Source organism: Natrix helvetica, assembly GCF_964273705.1.
Source record: "Natrix helvetica genome assembly, chromosome: 8".
NCBI lineage: Eukaryota > Metazoa > Chordata > Lepidosauria > Squamata > Natricidae > Natrix > Natrix helvetica.
This window is the reverse complement of record NC_138559.1, coordinates 16,206,965-16,219,687: the sequence shown is the minus strand read 5'-3', so window position 1 is coordinate 16,219,687 and position 12,723 is coordinate 16,206,965. Positions and strand designations below refer to the sequence as shown.

At 44.4% G+C, this 12,723-nt stretch overlaps 1 protein-coding gene across 1 annotated transcript in view; it reads right to left on the bottom strand.

Annotated features, from left to right (window-relative positions):
- Nucleotides 1-12,415, bottom strand: part of ZMIZ2 (zinc finger MIZ-type containing 2) — a 79,486-nt gene extending 67,071 nt beyond the window's left edge. The window contains exon 1 of the mRNA XM_081960852.1: nucleotides 11,965-12,415. The gene's annotated coding sequence lies outside the window, so the exon portion shown is untranslated. The remainder of the gene's footprint in view (nucleotides 1-11,964) is intronic.
- Nucleotides 12,416-12,723: the final 308 nt, after the last annotated feature.

Genomic DNA, 12,723 nt, shown 5'->3' with positions numbered 1-12,723 from the left:
TGAACAAAGTACAAAGACTACCTTTTATTGACCACATGCTTGTAAAAAGGAAATCCTAGGAGCTGCAAAAGATCAGGAGATCGGAGAAAGCTGTGCTCCACCAACTCAGAGAATCACTCCTCCCCCACCCATGTTAATTAATCTGCAATACAAAACATCTTCCAATGCCTAACATCATGGAAAACAAGACCACATCTACAAAGGAGAGTGTGGGTTTGTGCCTTCAAGTCAGTGCTGACTCTTGGCGACTGCCTGGAAAAGTCCCTGCAATTTTCTTAGCAAGATTTCAGAACTGGGGTTTTTTTTTTTTTTTTGCCTTCTTCTTCCTGGGTTTGAGAGTGTGTAACTGACCCAAGATCACCCAACTGGCTTTATGCCTAAGGCAGCATTGGGACTCATGGCCTCCTGCTTGCTAGCCTGGTGCCTTAACCACTACTCCAAAGTGGCCCTAGTTGAGAGTAGAAGAGAATAATCCTTTTAAATATACCCCAACTTTGGCAGATGAGATTGCTAACTGTGCGATCAGTCCCTACAGCTCTGCCTTTAGAAGCAACTTGATTAGAGTTGACTAGTAATTCCATTCAGTAATGAAAAAAGCTACAGGGCCAATGCAGAGTTTGGAAAAAAGACATCGGCAGCACAACCTATAATATTTATCTCAGAGTATTTGTCCTATCTTTTCTCTCGGGTCAAGATTATAGGTTTAGTTTTTCCCCCCATTTACCACTAATATTATCTTCCTCACAAACAATCATATTAAATAAGCTAAAATGAGCAACTGGATATGCCTGGACTGGAATGAAAAGCTGATCATCTCCATGAGGTGTAGCTGGGCACAACACTTTTGAGCATCGTATTGTTTCTTTTCAAATGTTCACACTGATAGTATGGACCTTACTTTTGCCTGATGAATGGGCAAACACAGCATGAATGACAGCCATATAAAGAGATAGCTATGATGGGCACTTCATTATGAAATTAACTTCAAGAGGGCTGAATATTAAAGAGAGAAATGGCAAAGAGCATTCAACAGCTATTAGCTCTGCACGGATTGAAGAGTTTGTCAAGAGAAAAGCATGGGCTTTTGCTCATGATTTGCTTAGCCATTACTAGTAGCAGCAAAAGTGGTAGACCAAATTCCTAAGGAATTTTGGGAGTGGCTAGACAAGAGATAAGGTTTCCTGCCTCTTACCTGTTTTTTTTTCTATCAACAAAAGATGTATGAGAAATATTAAATCATAAAAGTATACACCTACCAATGAAAAACATAGAATACATGCAGTCCTCAACTTACAACTGGTAGCTTAGTGACTGAAGTTACAACCAATTGGAAAAAGGGAATTTACAACTGAATTTTAGGTTGAAAACCAGAATTTACTTACAGGTTCCTATAGTCATATGTCAAGGACTACCTGTAATTTTACATTAGCCAAACTATAACCAAACTAGATGAAGTCAAGACCCAAAGTCACTCCATTTTAACTAGCTTCCAAAAGGCAATCAGGGTGGGAATCAACAGGATATTCTCTAGGAGGCCAGTCCATAGTAACGGGTATCACTTGAGAAGCAGTGCCTTTGAGCTTCAGACCCCTCATCTACATAAAGGGGCCTCTGCTATAGTTTTTTCTGGGTAAATCAAACTGGCCAGGATGGTTCCAGTGGGAAAATGTGATCCAATGCACCACCATGAAGCCTCCCAAATTTCATACATCCATGCTCACATAGGGTACCTTGCAACAATGTTGAGCAATGGAGATCTACAATTGCTAGGTCAACATAAAAGAAACCAGATTATATTTTAGTGCATATGTGACTCAAGTCATAGAGAAATGTGATGGATTGCAGAGTCTACTTTCCTTCAGGAAGGCCTTACTCATATTCTCATCCCCATTGGCAATTGGTCCATGGTAAATGATGACATGTTCATCATAACGCAAATGTTGCAGCCCCTGTTCTTGCAAATCCTTTGATCTAGAGCACATCCTTTGTCTGTGACGTCAAAATGCCCTTGTCAACATTTCTACACTAGCATAGTTTTGGAATGAATAACATCCATCCAACTGTACTTTTAAAATAGGCAAGTTATTTAAAATGTGACAGGTCCTTGATGCTCTCTGAGCTTGCTTGTTTTCTTGCAGATGTTTCATTACCTAATAACTAGGTAACATCATCAGTGCTAGTAAAGAGTGCTATTTGCTGTCAGTTTATATTCTGGTGCCTTGACTGTCTGTGTGTGTGGGGGGGGGGGGAGGGGGGTCTTAAGGATTCTTTGGTTGGGCTGTTTTCTAATAGCTCTTCTTGATTGCGGTATTGTTTACTTGATTGTTGGGTCTGAAGTTGACCTGATCTGAATGCAGATTACTGGTGGTGAAGTATGGGAGTCTTTTTCTCTTTTGGGCTGGTTGATTGTCTTTTTTGCAAGCTTTATTCACTTCTTTCTTTCTTATCATTCTTTAATGAATCGTTTTATGCAAAATGAAGAAAGAAGGAAGATGCCCTGAGAAAATTTTGTAGGAAATGGAAGAGGTACTCCCAAGAAAAAAAAAGATTGTTTTCCAATAATGTCTCAGTTGAAAGCATCCAAAATATTTCACTGCTAATATAGCGTCATCATCATAGAGCACTGGTGTCAAACTCGATCTCATCACTGATTTATCGTGACATATCATTTTTTTTTACCTTTGCGGAGCCAGGGTGGCTGTGGCCTGTGTGTGACACATCTGGCCCATGGGACGCCAGTTTGACATCCCTGTCATAGAGTATAAAATTTGTAGTCTTTGTGGTGGACAGCTTACATCCTATGTTCATCAAAAACAGAAGTTTGTAGATTTCAGTTCCCATAACAATCCAGGAACGGGCCTTGGAAAGCCATCTGGAGAGCATCAAGATTTGCAATGACTGCAAGTAGTCCCAGAGAAGGTGGACGAAAATGAGGTTTGAAGATAGATTCAAAGCATAAACCAGCTGGCCTAAAAACAGGCATTCTGAGAAATAGTTTCAGCCATCGGGTCTAGTAAAAGAGAAAGATTAGAATTTTCCAGGGGAGCAAAAAGGACTGAGCAGAAATATGTAGCGAAATGGGTTCACAGGCCAAATTCACTATATATTTGAAAGTATAAACTTCCACTTTGCCAAAGTGATTTTCAAAAATGAACAAGTTAAGGTTCACCAAGAACAAAAGAAGCTACTTAAGATAAGGTTGATTGTCAAAATTCTAAGTTTCTTCTCTAAGACAGCTGTGCTTGAAAGGTGGTTTGAAAACTCTCCTACAGGGAGAAGAAAAGCTGACTACCAGATCAGGCCCAGGGGGGGCCTCCATAATTAAGATAACAAAACACATTCTGCTCAGCTGCCAGTGGTGTTTACTGGCCTTCCTTTTATGTCCTTAACAGAAGCTTGATCTGCTAAGCATGCTTGTTTACTTACTTGCTGAATTTCATAAGAGCTCTTGCTGTTAAGAAGAGACATGGAAATCAAGTCAGGTCATTCTCCAAGTCTTCTGAGAATCCTGCATCCTGCCTCTCTGACTCCTGACTCAGTCCTGCTAGACACAAACTAATTATTCCAAAGAACTCCTATGAAGAAAAACAGCAGATCATTCTGCAACTGCTGTACCACATGATCAACAAACCATATATGGGCAGATGAGCAATCCAGCACTTGACATCTTTCTACTTTCCCTTCTTCACACACACACACACACACACACACAGGCCCAGCCCTTGAGAGGATGGTTTCCAAGTACCATCTCCCTATGGTAAACTAAAGTTGTATAGTCCAACAAGCAGATACATGGTTTAAATGCTGTTGACAGTTTACCTTGGCACTAAGCCTATACAACTTGGAGAGGCTACACTTTTGTTTCAAAAGGCTAAGACCAAATCTTCCAACAAACAGTTTCCCTGACTTTTAACCAAATAGATTGTCCCTGATGCTTTGCAAATTAATCCACATGACGGCTTTAATAACAGCCATTTTTGATCACAACATGACCCTGTTTGTCTTGCAAGGCTTTTAAGCAAACTTATCTGTGTCTATAAAAGCACACAAACAAGAAAGTAAGTATTGTGGAATAGGCTAATAAATTACTGGATAAATATGCTTAGGATCTTCTTACAAATTAAGGAGTATGGAACTTAATGACACCAAGAACAAGAAAGACATTTTGCTTCCTCTCAGTGTGTCATCTACTGAGTTATAATATAAAGTGTTATGAAAATGATTCAATACTTTTAAAGACCACCTTATCACTAGATGCCCATAATGAAAAACATGCATCAGGTTGCAGAATATATATCTATATCTACGCAAAGCTGAATTCTAGAGGCTATTCATTAACTGATCACATTATAAACATATTTGACAAAATATCAGTGCAACTTTCATTACCTAGTATCTTGCCAACTGGGAATTATGGGATTTCTCATCCAACACATTCCTAGGAATTCTAGTTAGGAAAGTTGATTCAATATCACCACAAATCCATGGACAGTATTGGATTCAGATTTAATCAACAAATCCATTAAAGCAATTGTCTTAATTTTACTGATTTTAACAGACCTACTTCATGTATGACGAAGGTTGGCTTTTTATATCATGTCGATCTACAATATGGGTTGATTTTCAATTGCCGTATTTTTTGGAGTATAAGACACACCTTTTCCCCCCTAAAAGAGGGTGAAAATTTGGGTGTGTCTTATACACTGAATTTAGCCTGGCATACCTACCGGCCCCAACCCTTTGACCTCTGCCTATAAATAATAAATAAATAAATATTTATTTCTTAGCCGCACCCTCTCCCGAAGGACTCGGGGCGGCGTACAATGAAACATATGAAATAAATATGTGGACAAAACAAACATATAACAGAGACATATACCGAGACATACACAAGGAGGAGGTCGGCTGATGAATAAAAAACAATTAGAATACAGTGATTAAAAAACCCCTAAATAATTAAATATAATTAAAATACCCAATTAAAAACCCGTCAGGAGCGATATGGTTAGATCAAAGTTGAGCCAGGCCAGCTGCTTGGAATAGGTGGGTCTTAAGCTTAATACGAAAGGAGCGGAGGTCAGAGGTATTCCTAATATCCGGAGGGAGGTCATTCCACAGGGCTGGGCCCGCCACAGAGAAGGCTCTACTCCTAGGCGCCACCCCCCCGACACTGTCTAGTGGACGGCACCTGGAGGAGGCCCTCACTGTGCGAGCGGATTGGTCGCAGGGATGTATGGGGCAGAATACAATCCCACAAGTAACTAGGTCCTGAGCCATGGAGCGCTTTAAAGATTGTTATCAAAACCTTGAAACGCAATTTACGCAATTTACCTCTTTGCAGCAAAGGGAGGCTTGCAGAGACTTAAATAGGCTATAGCAGTGATGGCGAACCTATGGCACCACAAGGCGCTGCCCTGTCAGCTGGTCAGAGGGCACGCGCGCGCTGGCCAGCTGAGTTCACCCTTTTTAAAGCCATTTTTCGCCCTCCCCAGGCTCCAGAGGCTTTATAGGAGCCTGGGGAGGGCGGAAAGAGCCTCCCCCCCCCCCGGAGGCCCTCCGGAGGCTTCATGAGCTTCCCTGAAGCCTCCAGAGCGCAAAAAACCAGCCCTACAGGCAAACCGGAAGTTTGGGAACGGACTTCCTGTTTGCTCAGAGGGTCGTTTTGACTGCCCCGGAGGCTTCAAGGAAGCCTCTTGAAGTGACTTCTGGTTTGCTTGGAGGGTCATTTTAAGCGCTCCGAAGGCTTCAGGGAAGCAGTCAAAACGACCCTCCGAGCAAACCGGAGTCATTTCCGGTTTGCTCGGAAGGTCGTTTTGAATCCTCTGAAGACTTCAGGGAAGCCTTCTGAAGGTCCCTGAAGCCTCCGGAGGGCTTCCGTGGGGGAGCGGGGGGGCTGTTTTCGCCCTCCTCATGCTCCTATAAAGCCTCTGGAGCCTGGGGAGGGCGAAAAAAGCATGCAAAAATGGGGGGGGTCGCGCATTGCATTATGGGTGCGGCACGCCTGCACACGACCCCCCTGCGCTCCCCCCACTTATGGCACGCGAGCCAAAAAAGGTTCGCCATCGCTGGCCTATAGCAATTCCTGTAACATAAAACAGCTGATGATCAGGAGAAATTGAAAGTGAAACTTGCTGTTTGCTCCACCAGGTAAATTGCTGAGAGGCAGAAGCAGGTTTTTTGTGTGTGTGCTAATCAGGCTGTTTGCTGCAAGGAGATAAGTCAACAACTATAAATGCCTATAGAATATTCAAATTATTAAACTTTTTTTTAAAGACTGCTTTATTATTCTAGACAATTTAACAAAATGAAGAATCTTTTTAAAATAAATGCTTAATAAGAAGAGGCTCAGTGCTATTGTTTTAAAAAGTGCTATTCTTTTAAATAGCACAGAATAACTATACTTCCAGAAAACACATCAATTTTAACAACATCTGTACAAGTATAGTCTGAAATATAACACTACAAACAGTGTATATTGTCTATGCTGTTTGTTGCAAGGAGACAAATTGCTGGGAGGCAGTCAGATATTTTTCCCTTGTTTTCCTCCCCAAAAGCTTATACTTCGGAGCGTCTTATACTCCGAAAAATACAGTAATCAATACAATACAACCCAGTCTCAATGTATGCTCTATTCAGCAATATAATTAACCAAATCATGGCTCAGTTATGTTGACTTATCTAGCATGGTTCATAAGTTTTAGGTTTTTTTGCTTGTTTTCTGAATACAGGTAGTCTTCAACATATGACCACAACTGAGTCCAACATTTCTGTTTTTAAGTGAGACATTTTTAAAGTGAGATTTCCCCCAATTTACAATTTTTCTTGCCACGGTGGTTAAATGTTGTATCACTGCAGTTAATACGTTAGCAACCCGGTTGTTAAGTAAAGCTGGCTTCCCCATTGACTTTGCTTGTCAAAAGGTGATCACCTGACACGGCAATGGTCATGACAATGAATCACTTGCCAAACATCACAGGATCATGGCGATGCTACAAAAACTGTAGCTGTGAAAAGGTCACTTTTTTCTGTGCCATTGTAACTTTGAACAGTCACTAAATGAACTGTTGTAAGTTGAGGACTACCTCTGCTGCTTTACTTGATCTCATTTTTAGGCACTACTGCTTTGTTAATAATGGACTAGATAATGTGATGCATAGTTTTCCTTCCTTTACACTTCCAAAATAATCTGGATGAGGGATCAGGAATTCATGTGTGAAACTCCTTGCTTGATTGTCGCATCACTGGCAATTGTTTGTTCAACCCAACAGCTCTAGTTACCAAAACAGGAGACATTGTCAAGTTAGGATATAGAAAGACATTGCCACAGAAGTTTCATTCATCTGAACCCAAGACACCAATGCTTACAATTCTAATTAAAAGACAAATAAATGTCAGATTTCAATCCTGAAATAGTTCCACCATCAATGCTTTCGCAAAACATTATATTCCTTCTAAATCGTAACTTTAATTTTGATATGCTTTTCTCTCCAATCTCAAACACTTTTAGGTTATCGCTTGAGGATTGTCAGGAAACAAAGGAGTCATATTAATGACTTTCTATCTAGGAAAAATGACCCTAAAGCTTAAACCTTTGCCATAATAGGCAATCTTCTGTAAACACTATAGACCAGAGGTTCTCAACCTTCCCAATGCTGCGACACTTTAATATAGTTCCTCATGTTGTGGTGACCCCCAACCATAAAATTGGTGTCTCGGTTCATAAGACCATCAAAACTATGTGTTTTCCGATGGTCTTAGGCGATCCCTGTGAAAGGGTCGTTTGACCCCCCAAAGGGGTCCCGACCCACAGGTTGAGAACCACTACTACAGAGGCTCAGGCCCAAATGCTTTCAGTTCACACAGGACAGTCAGCCATAAACTGGGATTATGCTAGGCTCCCATATCATACAAAACAAAAAGACAACACACAATTCAGAGCAACATCTGAACCAGGTCATCATACAGTGCCTAAGATTTACTTGCAAGTAAGGAAAACTCCCAAGCTCAAATCCGACCAAAAAGAATTTATCTTATCAATATTTTCCAACAAAAGTCATTCATACTATGCTGAGATGAAACTGGTAGCAGTAACAATCATCAAAATGGACAGACTGGATCAGTTTTGATGGACAAACTTTGTAGAAGAGAGATGTCACAATACTCTTAAAGTTAAAAGCACCATACAAAGTCCATGCATGACTTAGGATCACCAGATCTAGGCTGTTAACAACCAAATACTCACTACATGGCATTCATCAAAGAAACTCAGAAATTTTGGCAACCCACATCAAGGATAGCTAACTAATTAGAAGGACTAATAGAAAGAAAAACTATCACCTTATCCATTTGCAGGGGCTAAATACAGGTAGTCCTCCACTTACAACAGTTCCATTTGCTGATTGCCTGAAGTTAGAACAGCACTGAAAAATTGACTCATGACTGTTTTTCACACTTAACACTGTTGCAGTATCCATATGGCCATGTGATCAAAATTCAGGCACTTGGCAACTGACTCATATTTATGACGGTTGCAGTGTCCCGGGATCATGCAATCACCTTTTGCAACCTCCTTATAGGCAAAGGCAATGGGGAAGCCAGATTCACTTAACAATCATATTATTAATACCTGCAGATTCACTTAACAACTGTCTTGCTTAGCAACAGAAATTTTGCACTCAATTGGGGTTGAGTGCACTCAATTGGGGTTGTAAGCCAAGGACTACTTCTAGTTCAATATACTATTAAACATGGAACAATTAAAGTAAGGACAACAACAATCAGCTCTATTTAATGACCCAAGCAAACCTAAAGACCAAAATCTTACTATAATAATACCAAATTAAACTTACTTCCTCAGCATAAGGTAGACTGGGGCTGCCCATACTTCAGGAAGGGTGTTATACTATGGGGACTTTTGAAGGCCTCTTGCCTGTTCCACACACCACAAGAAGGGAACCTCCACTAGCTTTCTCTGGGTGTCCAAATTGAATGGACCGATACTATATTAAGAGTTTCCTGTATAATCCAATGCTATGCTGCCCTGGCTGAGTTGGAACCCAAGACGTTATGCCAAACCAAGCAAAACCCTCACTTTGAGTATGACGTGGGGACACATCTTCTTTGTTGTTTTAAGCACACTGGATTCATCAGGGTTACTTCTCTGGAAGCAGAAATCTGAATCACCTCATCCAGAAGTGCCTGGTAGGTCTGCATTACACTTGGGAAATGAACAACATGCTAAAAGAAAGCAATACACCCAAGGAAAACAGTCGAAGACAAGGCAGGGCAAGCTTTGCACAACCGACCAAACCAGCCCACTGAGTGTTCTTAGCTTTGCAATGTCCTTGTTCATTCAAATGTTCACCAAAGGACAGGGGTAACTTCATCTTTATACTTTTCTTAATGGAGGGAGGGGGGAAGGGGAGGGAGGGGGAGAGAGAGACAAAGAGAGGCAGAGACAAAGATGGTCAGATCAGCCTGGCAATAAACCATGTCCTATGTCCACTGCTATCTGAGCCAAGATTGGTGAGTTACACAAGAAATGTAGAGCTTTTGTGGTCACCCTACCTGGGAAGATGTAAAATTCTGCCTTGCTTTCAAAGTCTGCTCATAGGAGGAGCTGTTACCCTGTGGAAGTGCATATGGGTTGTACACAAAAGACTCTGGATTCAATTCCTGATGTTTCCAAAAGGAACAGAAAAGGCCACGCATCTGAATGACAATTGCTTCACACCTTAATTCAAAGATGGGAAATCTTGGGGGGGGGGGGTCACAAAAAGAGACATGCCCAGAGACTTGATGAGATTGTAGAGATGGTCACCCCTGATAATTTGAAGCCTGCAACTGCTTTGTTTTCTAAGGATTGCTTTTTTTAAGCAGAGGCCTAAGGTATCCATTTGTATCTCTGTTGCTGAAAAGTAGCAAAACAAAAAAAGGCAAGATTAAAAACAAATAAATTTGTGGCCAGGCCTGTAATATGATTGTGAAAGGACTTGAGAAGAGAGTCAATATGAGGCATATGAGAGGTTTATTCCTGCTCTACTTCATGATTTGTTAGGTAGGATTCAATTACATGACTTCACACACAACACTCAGTCGTAAGACTTGGTGAATAAAACAAAATTTCACAGCAGGTTATCGCAAAACAAAATAATTTGGCTTTGGCTGATATGCTAATCCAGTCAATACTGAGTTTAAAAAGGGCCACTTATATGAGAAACATAAACGTTTACAGGACAGAATAGTGGATATTGTGTTTTCAACGTTCTTTTTAGTTTTTCTGTTCCAGTACTACAGCTTTTATTTTATTTGAGTTCAGTATTTTTTTCCTGAGGGTTAGTCACCTCGGATGTTTACCGCAGGCAGCAAGGTGGTCCACTAAAGCTGGTAAAATGAATTGAAAGAATAAGGAACTCTCCCTCTCCATCTTATATAACCTGGGAGGTTTCTTTTCTTTGTGTGTGTGTGTGTGTGTGTGTGTGTGTGTGTGTGTGTGTGTGTGTTTTACTGGATGCTTATCCCACAAACCCTCTGGAAAGCTCCAGGACAAAAAGGCTGGCAGCATCCCTAGAAGCTGAGGGGGCAGCAGGAGTAACAAAGCAAGTTAGCAATGGGCTGCAGAAAGGAACTGCTCTCTCCATTTGCAGCATTCAGCCACCCTGACCAATATAAAGATTTTAAAAGTTCAAAAAACAAGACCTAAGAAGGCAAAAGACCACAACGGATATATACCCCAAAAATAAAAAGCAATCAAAAGTACACCAAGAACTCCTCCCCACCTCTGAATAGGATCTCAAGATAGCATTCAACTAGCCGGAACAGATGAAATTGAGCAAATAATGGAACAGGAGGAGCCCGTGACTTTATCTTGGGCCCTGCCATGCTCTTTTAGCCTGGAACCTTGGGGTTGTGGGGAGGACTCAGAAAAGGGACATCTTTTCAGCTTGGGAAACTCCAGCTTTCAGACACCAGGTTTGACTGAAACCTTGCAGAAGACTTCACAAGCCATAATCCTTCACCAACTTGAAAGCTAAGGCAGCCTGATGGAGCTGCTGGGCAATACTTGAGTTTCATCCCTTCCAGGAGGGTGCTGAGTATTCGGTTAGGCTTTGCTTTCGGCAGTTCCATGACCATTGCAATTGGCCCAACACAAGACAACATGCCAGGGGCAGGACGGCCAACACCAAAGCATCTTTCCTGGACGAAAAGAGAAGATGCAAGCCACGCCACTCTTCACATTCCCCCTAAATGACCCCTGCCCCAGATCAAAATGATAACCACCCAAGGGTCGGTCCCTGGCAACACCCCTGGCCCATCAGCTGGTGCCTTTTGCAACCACCCCACCCACATCCCAACCCCGCTGGGGGCGGCCCCCTCGTTAAAAGGCAGGGGCGACTTCCTGACCACACAGCCCCAAGGTGGCAGCTTCGGTTGCCATGGAGACTCACTTTCTCCCGCCCCTCTACGCCCCCCCGCCGCCTATTCCGGGGCACACACCTTCGCTTCCAAGCCCCCCAAACCCAACCGACAAGATCCGGAGCAGCACAAAACAATCCTCCCAACTCAGCCAGGGGTCGGGACAAGGCGGCAGCCGCCGCCGCCATACCCGGCGCTCCGTTCCTGGTCCATGCGCCCACCCGGGAACCCCGAAGGGGCAAACCCAAAGGAAGGCGGCTGGTGGTGGTAGTGGGGGCGGGGGGGAGAGAAGAAATGCATGAGGGAATGAGGGAGAGATCCTCCTGCCCAACCGGAGCACCGCCCCCCCCCCGCGGCTACAAAAACCGCCTCCCCCCGCTCCCTGAGGGGGAACCCACCCGGCCCTTCGCTCAGTCTCGCCCGCTTCGGGGCTCCTCTGAGCCCCGAGCACAAACCGCCACCCCCGTTTTCCAAGCGCCTCAGCGAGGAAGAGCCCCGGGGACGTCCGGCCAGCCAGCCAGCCACGTTAAAATGGCCCTGGGCAATTACCTCACGGAGCGGGGGGCCCCTGTGCGTGGCGGAGCGAGCCGCTCTGGCTCTCTGTCGTCTTCTTCTTCCTGGCGAGGGGGGCTCCGCTTCTCCCTTACAGCTGCTTCTGTCCCGGTTCCATGGTGGCCGCCCGCCTTGGCTGCGAGGCGCGGGAGAGGGAAGGCGAGGGGGAGGGCGACGGCCGGGCGGATTGAAACAAAGCCCCCCGTGCAGGCGGCGGCGGCTGGCTGGCTGGCTGGCTGGCTGGCTACTGCTGCGGCTGCGGCTGAAGCGCCAGCCCTACGAGCGCCGCGCAGCTCCCCACCTCCATTCTGCCTGCGCCTTCACCTCGCCGCTCCAATTGCACAATAGAGCCGGGGCAGCCTCATCAATATTCATCGCCCTCGCCCGCCCGCCCGCCCCCCCTCCCTCCCTCCGCCGACGCTTAGACTAGAGCAATGGAGCTCCTATCGCTCCGGCTCGAGAGGAGGAGGAGGAGGAGGAACGGAAGGGAGGGGGGAGGAGAGAGAGAGCGCTTCCCTTGGTGCCCTGCACCTAGCGCATCGGATTGCAGGTGACGTGCGTGCGTGCGTGCGTGCGCCGGCGGCAACTACGTGAGATGCTGGCGGGGAGGGGGAGCCCCCGCGGGAACTCACCTCCCTTCGGGCCGCGCGGAGGGAACGAGAGAGAGAGACAAAGGGCGAAGGAGGGCCGCCTGCCGCCCTGCCTTCCTCTGCAGCCCCCGCTCCGCAAAGAGGCAGGCTGGGCGTGGAAGCTCCG